Source organism: Xenopus laevis, chromosome 6S, assembly GCF_017654675.1.
Source record: "Xenopus laevis strain J_2021 chromosome 6S, Xenopus_laevis_v10.1, whole genome shotgun sequence".
Lineage (NCBI taxonomy): Eukaryota > Metazoa > Chordata > Amphibia > Anura > Pipidae > Xenopus > Xenopus laevis.
The window spans coordinates 44,640,777-44,663,043 of record NC_054382.1 but is presented as its reverse complement, the minus strand read 5'-3'; the positions used below and the strand labels follow the sequence as shown (position 1 = coordinate 44,663,043).

The following is a 22,267-nucleotide window of genomic DNA, read 5'->3' as shown; positions in this document are numbered from 1 at the left end:
GGGATCCATACCATAGGGGAGGTTTGGCATGAAGGGAAATTGGTCCCGTTTGATAAGCTACAGGAAGATTTTCACCTACCTCCGCACCAGTGGTTACGGTACACTCAAATACAGCAGAGCCTGTCCTATCAGAACAAACAGCAACCAATTCAGTTAGCTCATTACAGCTTGGTTGACTGCCTTTCACAGGGTTCCACGAAGGGTATTATATCAAAGCTATATGCGGGATTGCACACTGCACATTTCAATAAACCTCTATTGTCCCTGAAAGTTAAGTGGGAGAGTGAAGTTGGGGTGCTTGAGGATGAGGAGTGGGAGGAACTGGTGGCCTCTCCTCTCACAGTCTCCGTCAACTATAGAGATAGAATGATACAGTTGTACCTAATTCACAGGGCATACTACTATCCGTCTAAGTTGCACCGTATTTTTCCTGAATCCTCCTCAGAATGCCCCAGGTGCCATGCTCCTGATGCCTCTCTCACCCATATGATATGGGACTGTCCGGTCCTTGCTTTATACTGGTCTGAGATCCTTGACACGCTTGATGCGATTATGGAAACCACACTCCCAAGAACAGTGAAAACCTGCTTCTTTGGCATAGGCCTCAATGATATCTTTACGTTCTTACAAGCTCTTTTTGTAAAAGAATGTTTATTTTTAGCAAGGAAGCTCATCACTAGGAAGTGGAAGGATGCCCTACCTCCTTCCTCAGCACATTGGAGGCAGGAGGTTAAATCTCTATGCAACCTAGAGGCCTTGATTTATAAAAAGAGAGGTAGCACTAAGAAGTTTGACAAAATTTGGGATAAATGGCTGGATTGGGTACAGGACTAGTGGATCTCTGTTATTCTGTAGTATGTGGTACACTGTCATGCAATTCCTATGGTTACTGTCGTGATATTTTTTAAAGTGAAGAATTGCTTATACTACAGATTGTGCCTTTGGAAACGACTTTTATTTTTATGTATAACCAAATGTGATGATGTGATGTATTGCATTGTATGTCTTGTAAATTGAGTTCAATAAACCACACCTGAATTCAAAAAAAAAAAGGCAGCATTTCTAAAAATTGCCTAAAAATATTGCAATATGCGCATTTTTCACACCCAAATTTCTAACATACAATGGCAAACCTCCCTAAATATGAAGCCAAGGGTCTACTGAACAGTTTGAAGCCCAAGGTGCATAAATATACCAAAGCAGGTGAAAGCAGGTGAATGAAAACAGTGCCTTTGAATTTCTTTGGCTGCCAATTTACCTTCTGTGAACAAAAATACCTGACTGTGTATTGTGTGCTGCAACAGTACAAATGCCCCACTAAAATCATCTATTTTTAGAAAGTACACATTCAGATAAATCCAAAATGGGTAATTCTGTCTTTCAGCTCCAAACTGCTAGACTGCAAAGCTACACTAAAGCAGTGGTTTTTATGACATTACTGGAAATCACCTAAAAATATTGCAATTTGTCACATTTATCTCACATAATTTCTTACATACAATGGTAAACCAACCTAAATATGAAAGCCCAATATGAATAGATATGCCAAAGTAGGTGGCATATACAGACCCCAAATGAAAATAGTGCCTATGAATTTTCTTGGCTGTCAATTTGCCATCTGTGAACAAAGACACCTGAATGCATATCATGTGCTAAAAGTACAAAGACCCCCACTAAAACCATATATTTCTGTAAAGTACACATTCAGACAATCCAAATTTGTAATTATGTGTTTCTACACATCAAACTAACAAAATGCTAATTTTTTTATGACATTTCTGAAAATCGCCTAAAAATATTGCAATTTGCAGCAATTATCTGACCCAATTTTTTACATACAACAGTAAACCAGCCTAAATATGAATGCCAAGGGTCTACTGAACAGTGTTATGCCCTATGGGCATAGATATACCAAAGCAGGTGGCATATACGGACCCTAAATAAAAATAGTGGATATGAATTTTCTAGACTGCCAATTCACCTTCTGTGAATAAAGGCACCTGACTGCATATTATGTGCTGCAAGACTCTCTAACAGTACAAAGATCAATCCAAAAACCCTATATTTTTGGAAAGTACACATTCGGACAAATAAAAAATTGCTAGAAATGCCTTTCTACTCCAAACTATGAAACTGCAAAACAATGTTAAAATAAACACAACGAACAACAAAGCAAACATAAAACTGTAATAATATCACAAAAATCAATGAAATAACAAAATAAATAATCAGACAGCATGGTTAGCAGTCACTTGACCCAATATCACTGCGAAATAAATGGTTTTTAGGGGAAAAACTAAGAGGCAAAATAATAAAATGAAGAACTAAAACAAAGTGTGTGCTTGTGTATGCATGTGTGTCCAGCTCTAAAAAGTGTATGTGTGTGTATGTAGTGAGTGTGTAAATATGTGCAAGAGAAAAAGCCATAAAAGCAAAAAAGCTAACTTTGGTAAAATGTGTAGTGTGTGTATATGCATGAATGTGTGTGTAACTGTATAAATAAAGGCCAACTACCATTTCTGCATTTGAGGGGGGGGGGTCCTTGGCAGTGTTGAGGGTTCCAAGATCTGCAGAGCCTATGCATCAGGAATTGAGTGGTCAGGCTCTGGGGGTTTGTGAGTCCTGCGTCCACAATGCTGCAACAATCCGGTAAGAAGTGGGGTTCTGCAGGTTCGACGTGGAAGCCCCCTTAGCTTGTTTCCTAGTGGTTTGTGTCCCTACCTATCCCTCTGCGGAAGCAGCAAAAGCTGCAGATGCAGAGGGTAGTTCTCTAAAAGCATAAAATGTATCTAATAAGTTCTTATAGAGCACTTGCTTGCCAGCATATACCCATCCATGCTTGGCAGTGAAAGTATTAACTAGTCTCACTTGAAATGCTGTTTGCCAGGCTGGAAGCAGCTGCAGAGTGTGCCATATATATATAAAACAATGTTACAAACAAGCAAAAAAACTAAATCTTTTGTTGCTCTTTAGGCAAATGATTTCCAAAACTGCCAGTAGGACACATAGTTATTGGCCTAAAATATATTTTCTGGGGCAGCCATTCAAAGCTGAAAAAAGGAGAAAAGACACAGGATATACAGCAGAGAACAGAGAACACAGCAGAGGATTCTTCCGAACGTATTTGTTATCTACTGTGTACTGCCCCCATAGCTACACAGCTTGTTTATATAATCTATAATTGTGTTTCTGAAGCAATCACATAATTTTTGGCAACAGTACATTATATTGTCATTCCTTTAAAGCACTTTCATTTTTTGGTGTTACTGTTCCTTTAAGTGCTTAGTTTTTAGCAGCCCAAGGTAGTGCTAAAACACCCAAAACAAAGACTCCCCATAGACTTTAATGTAAGCTGTCCATTAAGTACTTATCAGTACTCTCAGGCTTGCATCACTATGCTTTCCCAGACTACTATCACCTGACAAGAACTGACCCAACACTTGTCCAGCCATTTGTATTCAATATGCTCTGTTTCCCATTACTGTAAATGAAACCTTAAAGATGCAATTTATAGTATATAGAGAGAGAAAAAACCTCAATATCACATAGACAGAATATCCATAACTGGAAAGCTGGATTAAAGGTGCAGTAAGACCCTTTTAACATGTACAAAATAAATAGAATATCTAGATTGTCTTTTTTTTAAATAAATCAGTGAGTGAGTTTTATTTTCACATTTAATAACTTCCTTGTAATTGGCTCTTGGTGACCATCAGTGGGCTCTGAGTAGCTGTTGAGAAGCTAAGCTTAGGGGTTGTCGCTCAGTTTCTAGCAGAAATTAGGTTGGCCTGTAATAGAAGCGCATGCTTCAAGGCTGGTTATTAAATTCTGATGCTAATTGCACTGGTTTCTTAACTCACATGTAGTAATTATCTATATAAATTATGAATCAATCAATATAGAATATAAATGTCACAATATAAGGTTGATTTTGATAAATCTGCCCCTATAGGTACTTTATACTGTGAGTCGGTTCCTTAGCTCAGTAAGTAAAAGTAGCACAGAACATGTGCAGTGAATAAGCAGAAAATAAGATGGGGGGCTACAGGGGCAACTTCAGAGGCACAGATCTTTACTGCTAAAGTGCTGCAGTTGCATTTGGCTGGTACAGAAGCCCAAAACATAATCTACCACATTTATGCCCTACTTCTTTACTTAAGCTTTAGTTCTCTTTTAAAGAAGAGACTCCTTCCGTGAATCCTGTTGTTGATTTACAGGTAAGAAGAAGTTATGAACTGGGTTTATCGTGTGCTGGTAATCTGATTATCTAGCTTGTAAGAACCAGAATGTTAGAGACTAGTTTACTAATTTCAGTTTCTCTGTCCAATCTAGTTCAAGAAATAGCAAAAAAATGTTTAAGCTCAATTAGCTTAACTCATAAGGGGGATATACTGTTCCTTTAAATCGTGTATCCCAGCCTTTGCAGATTTTGGAAAAAACATTGAAATTTTTACCAGAATTATGAAGACCACATGTATGGCATATCTACTGCATTTTTCACTTGCAATCTATAAGAAGCAGGGTTTCTTTGTCTCATATGATAACATATCAAATTGTTTTCATGATTTGTCAGGGGCAGCCCTATCTATATGAGCACTAACCCCATATCATGCAGGGATTTCATTGCAACTTAACATACAGACACACATAAACACATTCTAACAGTGTCGGACTGGGATGCCAGGGGCCCACCAGAAAACTTTAGACCGTGGGTCTACTCACCTTTTTATTCTCCTAGTCTTTTATATCTACTTACTATATTCTTCCATTATTACACATTTTTTCCCCATGAAGAAATAAGGAATGACCATGAAATAGGCCAAATGGTTAGAAGCAAGAGGCCTACTGACACCTGGGCCCACCAGAAGTTTTCCAGGTATCCCAGTGGGCCAGTCCGACACTGCATTCTAATACAATCACACTCAGTTATGAATGTAGCACAAGTTCAAAGTGCTAGATGGGATGCAAATCTGAGCATGCATTAGTGCTATTCACAAAACAAACTTTTTCCCTTACTTGCTCCCAGCAACTTGTGGCTACCTGTGTTGGCCTGCATCTTGTTTATAACATAAAATAGTATTTGTTTGCAGTAACTATTGAACTTAACAATCAATCAAGAGTTAGTTTCTTGAGCAATTGGCCTTAGCTGCTATATGGTAGTTTCCTTCTCACTGTGGAGAGAAGAAAAACAAAAAGTTAAAAAGAAAGAAAAAAGATCTCTCGCTATTTGTCTATAATGCTTTCTAATGTACTTGTAAACAGGGGCGTTCCTTGCCCCTCCGCCGCCAGGCTGGAGCAGCATTTTTGCCGCCCATAGAACCTAGTGACAGCCTCAACTCACCTCATTGGCGAAGCACCCCTGCTTGTAAAGTGTAATCATGTCATGCTATTTAATTAAAAATGTTCTCCCCAACTGTCCAGAGCCAGCAGTGACATTAAAGTGGACCTGTCACCCAGACACAAAAATCTGTATAATAGAAGACCTTTCTTTCTTGATTCTTTAAGCGTGAAGACCCAGAATCGGTGCTGCCCTCCTCTATGCCTTAGACATAGAGGCAGGGCAGACATTTACTTTCACTTTCCATTCAGCACTTCCTAGATATCACTGTTCTCCACACATTCCCCCATTCTCTTCACCATTTAATTGTGTAGCCAGTGCACGGGGATGGACATGGGGTGCACAAACAAGATTCTGAGATAATGCAAGGCTTGTCTTAATAACATTGTCCACAAAATGGCTCCTGCCTGCTTGCTATAATGATGAGTTCCCAGACTGAAGGAAACAAGATTCAAATAATTTATATTGTGTAATTAAGAATATTGTTTTTGGGTGACTGATCTGTATAAATCAGGTTCCTAATTTTGTTCCTTCAATTGGAGTGGGAAGCATTAAGTACAGTTTACCAGCACTGAACTAGTCTGTCCTTTATCCCTATGTCTGATTCCAGTGTCATATAATGAAGCCACAAGCCTTTATTTGTCTTTTCATGTTCTAGTCTTTGAATTTCCTCTTGCGTGAACCATGTGAACCATTGCGTAGTTGTATTACTAGAATGGGGATTATTAAGAAGGAAACCTTCCAGACAGATGAAAAATAACTATTAGAACCTCTGCTTTTTCCCAGTTTTCATCAACCAACTGACCCCCCTTCGATATATAGGGTATCACCCCTTCTTGCTTGATACTTTTTACAGTTAACATACTTAAAAATAATTTTGAATTCATTTTATTTTCTGTAATACCCTTTTCCATAACAATTTTAGCTCAATTTTTAAATTCTGATCATGTACTTTAAAAATGGGCACCAGTGTTGTTTCATTTTTTCCAGTGTACCTTAAGAGTTTTTTTTTTTTATATTGTAAACTATACTGCTTGATATGATGCATCTTTAAAAATACTGAGATAAAAAAGTGACATGGCAGTTGTTCTATGAGCAATACAACGTGCTTTTTGCTGAATTATGTCCCAGCGCAGATTGTCAATTAGCAATAAATGGATACAGAATTTTATTTACAACCAGATGTTAACAGTTCCAGCGAAAAGATTTACTTCATCCAGGGGGCTCAAAGAAGATGAATTACTTTCTGAATATTTTAGGAATTACCAGTGGGATCATTAAACATTCTAACAGTATTTAGCTGTTGGAAATAACTTACATATGCCTACTTAGTTCAGGCTACGTAGCATGGATTTGCAAATAGGTTCCCTCCATTTTCTATAGTCCTAAAGCGAAATAGAACCATGTCCTTTGCAGATCATATCTATACAGGTTGACTTGTGTATGATTCCCCTGGGCAGAAGTGCAAGGGTTTGCCCCTTAGTACTCAACCTTGAGCAAAAAAAAATCTTAGTACCTGCCATAGGCTTTTCTCTGGTCCGTAACTTGCATGTCTGAATGACATGCAAGTTAGAGGACAGGTGGGGGGGGGTTAACAATGCCTCCTCACTGCCTTTTATGAATAGGGTACTGCAAAATGCAGAGCGCTCTCTATTTAAGAGGGAAGCACATATCCAAGTCCTATGAAATGGGGTAATTTAATTGTGGCAATTAAAATATAATTACTTTAAGGGATTGTTCACCTTTGAATGATCTTTTAGTGTGATGTAGGGAGTGATATTCAGAGACAATTTGCAATTGGTTTTCATTTTTTATTATTTGTGATTTTTGAGTTCTTTAGCATCTCTCCAATTTGCAATTTCAGCCATCTGGTTGCTAAGGTCCAACTTACCCTAGCACCCAGGCACTGATTTGAATAAGACACTGGAATATGAATAGAAGAGGGCCTGAATATTAAGATAAATAATAAAAAGTAACAATAATAAAACATTTGTAGCCTTACAGATCATTTGTTTTTAGAAGGGATAAGTGACTCCCATTTGAAAGCTGGAAAGAGTCAGAAGAAGAAGGCTGTCATGTTCGGCACCCTATATCCAGAACCCAAGCTAAGCTCCCTGGTCTCGGCTCTCACTTCTGCTCTCACTTCTGCCTATAGGTGGCCTTTCACCTCGGGAGGAGCCCTCGGCTAATCAGATGCCGCTAGGTCTTATTTGAGAGAGGAGCAAAGCTAACGGTTCTGGACGAGCAAAAGGGCACAATCGCTCACCAGGATACTGGAAGGAAGACTACCACCAGGAACAGGCAGGCCGGGCCAGCACAAGCAGAGAATCGTCAGACAGGACAAAACCAGTATAGGAGATCGTAGAATAATCAGTGGACAGGCAACGGTCGGATTGGAGAGGTCAGAGTAGTCACAAGCAGGCAAAGATCAGGATTGAAGAGGGTCAGAATAGTCAAAAAGGCAGGCAAGGTCAAAACACAGGAGATCAATAAGAAATCGCAAGACAAAACACCCTGGAACTTCAATAATAGAACCTAACAACGGGCAATGATACCAAACAGACTTGCACGCTGACGTCATATGCCAGTGTCACTGCTCCTTTAAGAAGCGGAAGTGCGCGCAATAGAGGAAGCCGGCACTGGAGAGGAAAGACACATGCGGCGGGCGTCCCCGTCGGAGACATGGCGGGGGACCCCGCCGCCCACTAGACCACCACGGTAAGGTTTCCTTACAAAGGCAAATCATTCAAAAACTATAAAAATAAATAATGAAGACCAATTGAAAAGTTGCTTAGAATAAACCATTCTATAACATACTAACAAACGTTAATTTAAAGGTGAACCACACTCTTTAAGGCCCCTTGCAGTTAATAATTAAGGACTCTCTTATGTCAAGGGCGTAATCCCCAGAAAATATATGTTTTTGTCAGTCAATCATGACCAGAAATGTCTCTCCCTTAGAAAACCTGACCATTAATAAATGATGAATTGGCCAGTAATTTGTACAAATAAAATGCTTTTGAAAAGTGAATCTCATTTTCAATAAAATACTTTACTTGAATTTAATTTGGTTCAATAAGTCCATCTGTAATAAACATGGTGGATTTGGGTACAGCCAGTGTGAAACAGATCACACTGAATACAGATCTATAGAGCACTGAATTTAACTTTGCTGCTCATTTTCCTATTTACCATGACGAAATCAGCGTCAATATATTGAACTCCCCCCATTTTAACTCACTTTTTACCCCCCCAATACTCTTCACACTTTTCACTCAACTAATATTCATACCAATTATTTGAGTTGAAAAAGTTGTCTCTGTCCAAATATTTATGGACTGTATTTTATTTTGTAATAAAAAATTTTGATTCTGTATCTTGAGATTTTTTTCTCCAAATTTTCATTTTACTCCTTTCATTTCTTGTGTTTATCAAATCTGGTCTGGAAGTTCCTACTGCTCTCTCATAGGCTTTCCTAATCCAGAAGAGGGCCTGAATATTAAGATAAATAATAAAAAGTAACAATAATAAAACATTTGTAGCCTTACAGATCATTTGTTTTTAGAAGGGATAAGTGACTCCCATTTGAAAGCTGGAAAGAGTCAGAAGAAGAAGGCTGTCATGTTCGGCACCCTATATCCAGAACCCAAGCTAAGCTCCCTGGTCTCGGCTCTCACTTCTGCTCTCACTTCTGCCTATAGGTGGCCTTTCACCTCGGGAGGAGCCCTCGGCTAATCAGATGCCGCTAGGTCTTATTTGAGAGAGGAGCAAAGCTAACGGTTCTGGACGAGCAAAAGGGCACAATCGCTCACCAGGATACTGGAAGGAAGACTACCACCAGGAACAGGCAGGCCGGGCCAGCACAAGCAGAGAATCGTCAGACAGGACAAAACCAGTATAGGAGATCGTAGAATAATCAGTGGACAGGCAACGGTCGGATTGGAGAGGTCAGAGTAGTCACAAGCAGGCAAAGATCAGGATTGAAGAGGGTCAGAATAGTCAAAAAGGCAGGCAAGGTCAAAACACAGGAGATCAATAAGAAATCGCAAGACAAAACACCCTGGAACTTCAATAATAGAACCTAACAACGGGCAATGATACCAAACAGACTTGCACGCTGACGTCATATGCCAGTGTCACTGCTCCTTTAAGAAGCGGAAGTGCGCGCAATAGAGGAAGCCGGCACTGGAGAGGAAAGACACATGCGGCGGGCGTCCCCGTCGGAGACATGGCGGGGGACCCCGCCGCCCACTAGACCACCACGGTAAGGTTTCCTTACAAAGGCAAATCATTCAAAAACTATAAAAAATAAATAATGAAGACCAATTGAAAAGTTGCTTAGAATAAACCATTCTATAACATACTAACAAACGTTAATTTAAAGGTGAACCACACTCTTTAAGGCCCCTTGCAGTTAATAATTAAGGACTCTCTTATGTCAAGGGCGTAATCCCCAGAAAATATATGTTTTTGTCAGTCAATCATGACCAGAAATGTCTCTCCCTTAGAAAACCTGACCATTAATAAATGATGAATTGGCCAGTAATTTGTACAAATAAAATGCTTTTGAAAAAGTGAATCTCATTTTCAATAAAATACTTTACTTGAATTTAATTTGGTTCAATAAGTCCATCTGTAATAAACATGGTGGATTTGGGTACAGCCAGTGTGAAACAGATCACACTGAATACAGATCTATAGAGCACTGAATTTAACTTTGCTGCTCATTTTCCTATTTACCATGACGAAATCAGCGTCAATATATTGAACTCCCCCCATTTTAACTCACTTTTTACCCCCCCAATACTCTTCACACTTTTCACTCAACTAATATTCATACCAATTATTTGAGTTGAAAAAGTTGTCTCTGTCCAAATATTTATGGACTGTATTTTATTTTGTAATAAAAAATTTTGATTCTGTATCTTGAGATTTTTTTCTCCAAATTTTCATTTTACTCCTTTCATTTCTTGTGTTTATCAAATCTGGTCTGGAAGTTCCTACTGCTCTCTCATAGGCTTTCCTAATCCATCAAATTTCCTTTCCAACAGTTTATCCCGTGTCATTGCTTGATTCTGGAAGGCATCCCAAGTGGTTCAGATCCGTCTAAAGCTGGCCATAGACTCAAAGATCCGCTCGTTTGGCCACATCGCCAAACGAGCGGATCTTTCCCCAATATGCCACTAACGGCATGGCTGTATCAGGGGTAATTCGAACGTTCGGCCATATGGTCGAACGATCGAATTATGATACACCAAGGAGCTCCGATGAGTCGGTCGGGTAAAAATCAAACCTTCCCGATCGATATTGTGGCCAGATATCGATCGGGAAGACCTGTCGAAAGCCCCCATACATGGGCAGATCAGCTGTCAAATTGGTCTAAATGACCGATATCGGCAGCTTTATCTGCCCGTGTATGGCCACCTTAAGACGTAAGAACTGGCCCCCTGGACCAGTGTATGCATTACAATACGGTACTCCACAAAACTCACAACTTCCAATTTCGTACCTTCCTATATAAAAATCAAATCATCTATATAACAAAAATATTAAATAATATTCTGTCTGAAGGGGTTTTCATGTCCATAGACCTGGGACTGCTCCCACCAACCCATGAAAAAGTTGGCATAGGTGGGGACAAATTTTGCCCCCATGCGGTACCACATCTCTGCAGGTAGAAAACCCAGTCAAACATAAAAAAAGTTATGTGTTAACAAGTATTCAATACTTAATAAAATAAATTCCTGTGTGATCATATCATACATTTGGGAATATTGTAACCAAAACCGTATTTCTCATAAACCTATTAAATGTTCAAAACTTGCATATAATGAGGTGACATCCAATGTCAACCAACTATAACTCTCCTTCCATGGAATAGCCTGTACTATTTGTAAATTATGTCCTGTATCTCTTAAATAGAAAGCTGTCACAATTGGCTGTAACAAGGTATCAATCACACAGGAGAGTTTTTCATTTAAACTGTCTATGCCAGAAATGATGGGTATGCCTTTTATGTTCTCCAATCCCTTATGAACCTTAGGTAGTATATGAAAGATTGGTGTCTTAGGGATACCAACTACTATATCATTAATTTGCTCTACAGAAAAGATTTTTGATACCACCCCAAAATAAAAAATATGTTCTAACACTGATCTATATTCTCCCGTAGGATCACAAAATAACGGTTCATAGGTTTCATTACATAACATAATATACACCAATTTATTAGGACACTGCTGAAGGCTGCATTTGTGGGATCCGTTCCAACCTTTAAAGGGGACCCGTCAACCAAAAAAATTATTCAGGCTCCTATTTTATCACAGTAAGCAAAATAAACTTTAATTATTCTATATAAATTATTTGAATCTCGCTTCCTTTAGTCTGGGATTTCAAAATTATAGCAAGCAGGCAGGAGCCATTTTGTGCACACTGTTATTAAGACAAGCCTTGCATCATCTCAGAATTATGTTTGTGCACCAGAATGGGGGACCTGATGTCCATCCCCATGCCCTGGCTACACAATTAAATGGTAAAGTGAACGGGAGAATATGTGGAGAGCAGTGACATCTAGGAAGTGCTGAATGGAAAGTGAAAGTAATTCTATGCCCAGGGCATAAAGGAGTGGCAGACAATATTTGATTGACAGCTGAGATTTTTAAATGAGCTTTACAACAGCTATGAATGCTTTAGTAAAAAATAGAAATTGGACTTCATGTTTAATTTGAAAAGAACTTTTATTATACAGATTTTTGTGTCTAGGTGACATGGCGACACTTTAAGTAACTGAGGCTACCTATCCCTTTTCCCAACAACCATATCCCCATTTTCGATAGCTTGTGGCCACAGTCCCTAGCATCAGGACTACCTCCCGCCTTGTTTCTTACTGTGTGCCTTCTTTCAAAGACAAAAAAAACTATGGTTCCGACTAACACCCAGGCCAACCTGACCCATGCCTTGCACTTTCTGGACTAAGACCATTGACAGGGTGGAAACTGTTAAGGTAAAATGGCATACTACATACCCCAAAATACCCACTAACCAGAAACCTTCTGGGCCTTTCCTAAGCTTGTCATGGCCTGGCCCTCAACCCTTTCATTGCTCTGTTCCTGTTTAGAATGCATGTGCCAACATATCAAACTCTCAGGTTCTAGTTCATCCTAACTGGCACAATATTTACTGCTAGGAACTTCAGCAGCAAATGAGAGTACTCAATGGTATTTTAATAGGCACTGTCACAACTTCATGAAGAAGTAGACCTCACAATCAGGGGGCTACAGAGAACCCGACAGGGTCTATTTCCTCAATAGTCACCCGCAATTTTGTGCAAAGGGGCCCAGAATGTTTTTAATAATAAGCATTTGTGCACACAAAACTATAGACAACCACATGAACAGGCCAATTTATCCTCAAACAAAGGAAATTTTGAACATGCCACATAGAGATCTTGCCTATCCCCAGCATTTACGATAATACAACATGTCAACCTAATGACACATTGTCTACATGCCCATAAAAGATGTAGTATATAAATTAGAACCAGCTTTGTGCAATTAGGTGTTACACGCCTCTACAGAGTAAATATTTGAAGCGAAAAATGCAATTTTTTTGTCTGGGTGAATGATTTGTGGCCTCTACTGTGCCAGAGGCATGATCTAGTATCTGGCTGTACAGAGCTATAGATTTAAACGCAGATAAAAGATCTAGTTATGTCTAGCTTTACTTGTGATTGGGCTTTGGTCCGTAGTTAATAGTAATATAATAATAACAATAATAATAATAATAATAATAATAATAAATCTCCAGCAGAGAATGTGGTCCACTGGTATGGAACTTATATAAGAGTTTTGGGAGGTCTCTTTGGCCTGCATAAGACCCTAGAAGCAAAGAATAACATGGTCCTTGTGTATTACATAATAAATATTTATATACATTTCAGTATAATACGCCCACAACTGTGTACAGGTATGGTATTCGTTATCCGGAAACCCGTTATACAAAAAGCTCAGAACTACAGGACGGGGATCTTCCATATACTTCATGCTGAATTTGCTTCTGCTTGCACAACCTTTTCTGTAAGGCTACATTGCTGGGACTGGGAAAATACGTTATGACACACAGTGGAGCTGATGCTGAGTTCAGCCAAAATATGCAAAAGGTGGCACGTCTAGAAAATGCAGAGAGAGGGGCTTTACTGATTTCACTTTAATTTAAATGCATTCTGTGCACCCCTGCAACATGCATTTATTAGAGGTGTCCCTGAATTTTCATGTGATTTGGTAACCTTCATTTATAGCTTCTTTGGTGTAATCAAGTCCTGTACCTCAAAAGTGGAGAGTTCTATAGCACTGAGCTCTAATTCCTCTTTGATTCAATAATCACCACTTGATATTAAAATAAGGGATTTAAACAATTTTCCTTTCAGTTTTAAAGATATTTTTTTAAATTTAGTATCCATCTGAATGTCTTGTTTTTTTTTGGCAAACAGTAACCCCCCAAAATCAGAACTGAATCATATAATGGAGAATGTTCCAAACTATGGATTCACCGAATGCAGGATTCGGTTCGGGATTCGGCCAGGATTCGGCCGAATCCTCCTGCCCAGCCGAACCAAATCTGGATTCCTAATTTGCATAAGCAAATTAGGGGCGGGAGGGAAATCACATGACTTTTTGTCACAAAACAAGGAAATATAAAAAGTTCTCCCCTTCCCACCCCTAAGTAGCATATGCAAATTAGGGTTCGGGTTTGGTTCGGTATTATGCAGAAACTTTTGCGTAGGATTTGGGGGTTGGCCAAATCCAAAATAGTGGATTCTGTGCATCCCTATTCCAGACTAGCTCAGCAATATGCCTAATAATTACTGATGTGATGAAGGATGAAAATACAGACAGAATTCATTTTAAGTTATTAGGTCCAAAAACCCTGTAGATTTCCAAAGAAATCTGAAAACATCTGCTGAGTTTTTCCTTAACTCTTTGTGGTTCAAGTACATGTGTGAAATCCATGTGCGAAAAAAAGTTGTGAGTGTTCCACTAAGAAGATGGTGAAAGCTTTCTGAAGCTCTAAGGAAAATAACAAGCTGAAAGATATCCAAATTGCTGTGTTTTTCCCAGAAATGCAGCATTACTGCAGAGTCTGTCAATAAAGTGAGATAGTGAGAGCACTAGCTTCATAGATTTACCATTGAAAGCACTAATTAGTTTAATTTATGACACAGTAATATGCATTTAGATAAAAGCTGCATTAGAATGCAATTCATTAGGTACAAGTCCCTTGCATGTGCAGGCTCAATACACAAAAGGAAGGATGGACATATTGGGGCAGATTTACAAAGCTCGAGTGAAGGATTCGAATTAAAAAAACTTCGAATTTCGAAGTGTTTTTTGGGCTACTTCGACCATCGATTGGGCTACTTCGACCTTCGACTACTACTTCGACTTCGAATCGAACGATTCGAACTAAAAATCGTTCGACTATTCGACCATTCGATAGTCGAAGTACTGTCTCTTTAAGAAAAACTTCGACCCCCTACTTCGGCAGCTAAAAGCTACCGAAGTCAATGTTAGCCTATGGGGAAGTTCCCAATAGGCTTGCCTGTGATTTTTTGATCGAAGGATATTCCTTCGATCGTTGTATTAAAATCCTTCGAATCGTTCGATTCGAAGGATTTAATCGTTCGATCGAACGAATAATCCTTCGATCGTTCGATCGCAGGATTTGCGCTAAATCGTTCGACTTCAATATTCGAAGTCGAACGATTTTAGTTCCTGGTCGAATATCGAGGGTTAATTAACCCTCGATATTCGACCCTTCTTACATCTGCCCCATTATGTCTTCAAAGTTTATTCAAAGATTCCCCTATATGTGCCCTCTATTTTGCATCTTGTGTTCAGCTGTTTGCAGTTTATCAAAGCTGGGAAAAAACATAGCAATGTGTTCACTCAAAATTAAATGTTTTTAATTAATTTGCATAATGGTTGAAAATAGCTTTCTAAGTCACTTTCCAAGATATAGTGCTATTTAAATCAATACCAAAATGTGTTTTACATGTCGGGTTTCCAAATCAAGAGATTAATTAATACATTTATGATTGGATAAAATAATATAAAATGTTATTATCCTTATAGAATATAACCTCAAAATTATATAGTTTGTTATAGATATTGGTAAGCGTGTTGATATTCGTATAGGTGTAATTGGTCACATGGTTATGGAAGAAATTAGTATTTTATTCCCGTTTTTATACAATTTAATATTGAAAAATATGAATTTAGGAAGAAATTCAGAGAGGTTCTTTATTTTTAGCTAGTGACAGAATGCTGAGACAGGTATTGACACAACCTTAGAATAGAACCAATATTTGTCCAAGTGTTTCTGTCTGAATGATTCCAAGTATCTCTGTTTACTAAGTCCAAAGAGTAGAAATGACCTGAAGTTAGGAATAAGCTCAAAACTGGAGGGACCTAAGAAATTTATATGAGTTTTCATTCATATATATATATCATTATTCGTAGGATATGCCACATGTAAGGTAACGTTAGGAATAGAATATCATATCCAAATATGTATAGATAGTAGAATTAAAATGGAATTATCCCATATTGATCAAAGATATATATCTATAGAGCTTTAAAAGGTCTGTTCTTACAGAAGACAGACAAAGCTATATGTTTGTTAAAAGGGTAATTATTAAGCTCTCCTGTGCTAGCCAGACATACAGAGACACAACTATATTGACCCAGATGACCAACTGTTTGCCAGAATAACTGACTTTATCCAGCTGTGTATTCCCAAATATTGGAAGGTATTAAGAGATTACTGACCATTGTCTACTCAAAATGAAATGTAAACATATTGTCTGTTGAAAAGCCGGCAGGTCAAAGTTTATTTGGGGAGATTTTGAATAAAATATATGTAAGACAATAGTGCCCCCTGCTGGAAAATGTTACATATCATTAAGAAAAAAAATGGACAATGTATATATTGATTTATGGAGATTCACTGAGTAATATTTTACCCAGTGACTGCCCCATCATTTCCGATTGGGTAGTAGCTAATCCTTTAGGGACTGGATGATAGATAAGAACAGGATATAATGGGAAACACGGGAATAAGAAAAAAGAGAAAAAGGAAAAAAGTAGATGGAGGAAAAGAACTAGAGAAAGGAACTAAGAACAGGAGAGGAACTAAGAACTGGAAGACAATTGGGGAAGAACTTTCAAAAATTTTAGAAGACAGGATTCAGATCCCACACACGCAATCTCATACCTAAAGCTATTGCTAAGCACTCTGCCAAATCAGACAACTGCAAGGATAGAAAGGACAATTGGGATAACATCGTACGCCAACAGAATCCTATAATTGGTAATTATAAATTTCAATTATATTAAAGCACATTGAGCTATACGCTTGGATTTTTGTTGATTCTATATATATATATATATATATATATATATATATATATATATATATATGTATATATATATATATATATATATATATATATATATATACACTCTCAAATGAACCAGCAACACAGGGATATTTTTCAAAAGTAGAAAGTGTATTTAGTAAAGCTGGAACATGCTTCACTAAATACACTTTCTACTTTTGAAAAATATCCCTGTGTTGCTGGTTCATTTGAGAGTGCATATGTGATACTTTAACCGTGCAACTGGGTGAAGTTGAGAAGCGGTGTGCCACTCATCCAAATACTATATATATATATATATATATATATATATATATATATATATATATATATATATATATACCTGTATATCATATAGTCAGACTCTAATAGACAATAACTTCAATGGAGTTGCAAACCATTGACACATGTGTTTATTGTGGGTCCATACCTTTCCCAAGATATTATTAATATATGTGTTCCGATGTCCAAGCGTGTAACTTAATAAGGAAAGTTTTCGTTAACAGATCAGGCCCAATTTTCGTATTCCTTCCTTTGTTTTCCAATGGTGTTGTTGTTATAGTCAAATATAATGTGGGCTATTCTTGTGATTATCCATTGAAGAGACTAGACAAATTAGATCATTTTTATATCCGCTTTGTTTATAAAATAGCCTGTGTATTATAACTAAGTCTTGCTGAAAGTAAATGTATGCCATGTAGATGTTGCACAACTTATTGCAATTAATAGATTTCCTCCTATTACAATTTTTCAGGAAATTTTAATTTTGATTTTTATATTTCGGTTACTGTTTATGTGACTGTAATTATCTATCATTAATAGCCCGACATATATGTCTTTCCTTTTTTCTCTGGTATATTTGTCATATTATTAACTTATAGGTGTATATTCTCCTCCACCAAAGTTCATTTCATTTTCCCAGGAATATTTTCACAATTGCATGTCACACAGTATTTACAAAAAATATTAAGTACACTGTTGGGAGCGAAATGTTTTGCCATAAATTCTCTGGTGAATATTCCCCAAGCAATTTGAAACGTTGCTAGAGAATTTACTCCATAAAGAAATTACATATATGGAATATTGGCATAGAAGAAATTACATAAATAATCCGATTTAGAAGTGGCTGCTCTATCTTTTTAATGGTAGCCTGCCAATCATCAGCCTGAACCTGGTTAAATTCCTCTTCAATTTTTTTTAGTGAAAATATGTGTACAAAGATGCAATGGCAGAGAAAATTGTAAGGCTCCTTTCTTTCTGTGTTTCCTTGTAATGGATTTTTTTTATGTTTCCCTCCACAGGGGAATGCAGGAGTTAGGGTTGCCACCTTTTCCCACTTGGAGCTCCAGGCAGGGGATGGCCAATAACGTCACCAAGCGGAATGACAATGTTGTGGGCGGGACAGTGATGGCCCATGGGCGGGTCGGTGGGCACAGCTATGACGTGACGGTTGGCAATTGGCCAATCAACATGTCAAATCATAGGGAATCCTGGCCGTTTTTCAAAATTAGGAAAAATGGGGCAGGCAATTTTGACCCAGATAGCCCTCCCCGAAAACCAGGCTATCCGGATCAAATCCAGACAGGTGGCAAGTAAATATATAATTATATAAGACATTTATTGAACAGATAACCTAATTAGTGTCCGATTTTAAATTCCTAAAGCTGTGATTAAGTTGAAAAGTCCAAGGTCTTAAGAGTTATTTGTGAGCTGCACAAAAAATAAAAGATAGCTATCATTAATTTTGAAGTGCTTGTTTTACTCCATGGTATGAATAGTATTTTGCATTTGCTTTAACCCTCTTTTTTGGCACTTGTACAAAGTAAAGTTGTTCATCTTCTGCAATTACATTAGAATAATACGAAAAAGTTCCATGTCTCCAAAATGTGGAGTTCACTTTTAAATTAACTTTTAGTTGTGTTTTAATTTTTATACGGAATGCTATTTAAAAAAAAAAAATCAGTTTTTGAAATTTTAGCTTAAAATACTGTTTATTTGATGGGTTCCACTCCTTCATTCTGACTAGCAAATTACTACCTGGGGTAATTAAACCCTAGCTGCCAGAATCATAAACAATTAAAGAAGAAAAAAAAGAAAGGTGTCCTGATATAATACTTTTCCTTTTTACTTTTTAACTACGACTTTAAGCATTGTATACTTAAATTTGTTGATTGTAATTTTCAAATAAAACTACATTTATAATGTGTTACTTAGCATTGTGATTTAAGTCTGAGCTCATTAAATGTCGTTTCTTACTAGTTAAAGACTTTTGTCAAATCCTAAAGCAAAGTTTAATTAAAAAAAAGAAAGAAAGCTGTATTTACAAAACAATCACACGTTTTCATAACAAGGCAATAGTCCCTGTAATTCCTACTCGTCTATGTGTGAAAAAAATTCTTGTGTGCACAGTTTTTGTGTGCTCAGGTCAGAATTAATACAAAATCTTGTGTTTTCACACAAAATTCTTTGTGCGCACCACAATTTGTTGTGTTTGCTGGCTTCAAAATTTGCGTGCACTCGCATAAGTGCTCACCTTAGAGGGAACATTGATAATAAGTAACATTGAAAATATATAAAATATATTTCCCCTAATCATTCTTTCCATGATTCAGGTGTAGTCCAAGATCTTTGGGCAGGCCATGAAGACAAATTTTGAGGGGACAGCATGCTGCTCATGGACCACATTGATAGAGATAACAGGACTGGATGGGAGCTTCAGATCAGTGAGAAGGGCTTGCCTTATATAGGGCAAGGAGAGCCCTGATTTGCTGTCCCCCAATCCACCAATAAGGATGCTTGGTTGATATACTGTAGCTAAACCTGAGACCCAGCAGAAGAGCAAATGAGAACTTGCCGACTGCTCTCCAGGCCTGGTGATTTTGGCACGCAGCCCATACCCATGAGGTCCCAGAATCAAACCCCAAAAGAGACTGACATTATCCACCTCCTCAAAAGGCAACTTCCAGGTGCCTAAAAACATTATAACTTTTAAGTAGAGCATACTGCTTTCAAGGGCCTGTACCTCGTGGGTCCCTAGGGTCCAGACCGTGCTGCAAGCAGAGCCGCCCCTGTGGGTTTCCGGGTTACTGGCAGCCTTGACAGAACCACCCTCATGGGTGCCAGGGTTACTGGCAGCACGGACAGAGCTACTCTCAAGGGTGCCTACGATTTGAGTTGAATGATAGAAAAAAAGCACCTTAGAGGGAGAACCTAGCAGAGCCCCCCGGTGGGGCACAGGACACAGCAAAGGCCCCTCTATTTACGGCACAGGACAAGCAGCAGATTTTGATTGTACAGTCAGCACTGGACTAGGCATTGAGTGCTGCTGTGGGTTAACCGACCCTGGAGCTGAAGCAGGCTGCTAATGTATAAAGGCTGGAGTCACTAGATGTCTAACTTTCTGCTTTACAGCTCTCTTGCTTTCCATTGATTGGTTACCAGGCAGTAACCAATCAGTGACTTTAAGAGGAAGCCACATGGAACATAACTGTTTGCTTTTGAATCTGAGCCACATGCTGAGGATCAATTGTAAACTCAGTGAAGTGTTCAAGTCACTGACTAACTCAGCTTTTATAGATTACATTTTTGGCTAACTAACTATAATAGAATTTTTTTTTATTTTGTACAGCCTATCTACAGTATTTACCCAGTTTTTATTTTTACACTAAACTGTTCCTTTAAAAAAGTACATACAAAAAATATTTTCCACACACACAGCCAAGTAGGAACATTTCCTACCATGAATACCTGACTGGGGTGGATGAAAATCAATAATAGTATTTCTAACAGTTAAAAAGAGGGAATATTATAATAGTTCTGCAAAGGTGTAGGGAGGTAGGACACATTGCTTAGCAACCTAACATACTGTGAGCCAATATAGTGGGGAGTGGTGGTAATAAAGACAGAAAACCCCAGGACATTTTGGGAGCAAAGTGTTACCAACAGTTCTAGTGATACATTTATTAAGGATGTTGGTCACAAAGTCTGAATTCATTTTTATCAAGGTTAAATTATTAAAGGGGATGTTTACTTTAAATTAACTTTACGTATGATGAAACTGATATTTGAACCAATTTGATTATGGACCTAATTATTTAATAACAACTTTGTTGCAAAAGCCATTCCATCAATCAAAAAGTGCTGCTCAATCACACAGGATCATGGAGGATTAAAAATCTTTAGGATTGGAAGGATTAGGACGTTTTTGTCGTTTGGTTTATCCCAAGCATGTATGCAATGTATAATTGGGTCTAGGGTTTCCAGGTTATTATTATTAATAATAATAATATGTACTTTTAGGGGCAGATATATCAAGGGTTGAATTTCGAAGTGTAAAAAACGTAGAAATTCGACCATCAAATGGCATTACTTCGATAGTCGAAGTCAAAGGTTTTTTTTATCTAATTTGGCCATATTTGGTTGAAGTAAAATTGCTCGGTCTCACAATGAAATCCTTTGGATCAAACGATTTGAATGATTTAATTGATCGATCGAACGATTTTACTTCGCCTTCTAAAAACTTAGCCAAATGTTGCCTATAGGTTCTATGAGGTCCCCATAGGCTAACATAGCAATTCAGCAGGTTTAAGGTGGCGAACCGAAACTTTTTTAAAGAGACAGGCTTCGATTTTCGAAGTAAAACTTTTTTACTTCAAGTCGAAGTCGAATTTAGGTATATTCGATGGTCGACAGTCTTGACTATGGGTAGGCAGAAAGAAGAGGGACAGAAAGTTTGGTATAATTTTTTTTAAATATAATGCTTACAGGAGACTTTGATATATAGGAAATGTCCATATTGATTTATTTTTCTAGGTGTATACAAATGAGGAGCCAGTGGCAACAGGAAGAGCCAGTAATAAATTGTCCTTAATGAAAAGGGGTATAAAATTACAACTGAGAAGGTAATCCTTGCAAAGCCCCATCTTGAGCAGTTTTGGTCTCCAGTGCTCAAAAGTGCTTCTTCCAGAGAAGAGCAACTGTTGATAAAAAAAAACAAGTTGAAAAGGGTATGGAAGATCTATATATATGTGCGAACTATAAAAATTGCAGTATTTTTTTCTACTGGCAGATGAATCACTAAATACAGGTATGGGACCTGTTATCCAAAATGCTCAGGGCCTGTGGTACTCCAGATAAGGGATCTTTCCATAAATGGATCTTCATACCTTAACTAGAAAATCAAGTAAACATTAAATAAACCCAATAGGCTGTTTTTGCTTCCAATAAGTTTCATTTACTGTTAACATTAGGCACAAAGTCGTCCACAAGTGCATTAAAATCCATACATAATAAGTACTTGCTCATATTTACTAGTGCCTAATAAAAAATAGATTTTTTGCCACTGAAGAAATAAAATATATAATATGAAAGAGCCTGCTAACGATCCCACATCCAGGTATAGGTACCATCTCGGTACAGGTATAGGATCCATTATCCAGGAACCCATTATGCAGAAAGCTCAGAATTACAAGAAGGCCATCTTCAATAGACCCCAT

The 22,267-nt window shown here is 37.8% G+C and overlaps 1 long non-coding RNA gene across 1 annotated transcript; it reads left to right on the top strand.

Moving 5' to 3' along the window:
• Positions 1–15,993: 15,993 nt before the first annotated feature.
• LOC121395041 lies at positions 15,994–18,978 on the top strand. Its single transcript, XR_005962204.1, has 2 exons — positions 15,994–16,705; positions 18,074–18,978. It is a non-coding gene; the product is annotated as an uncharacterized LOC121395041 (long non-coding RNA).
• Positions 18,979–22,267: the final 3,289 nt, after the last annotated feature.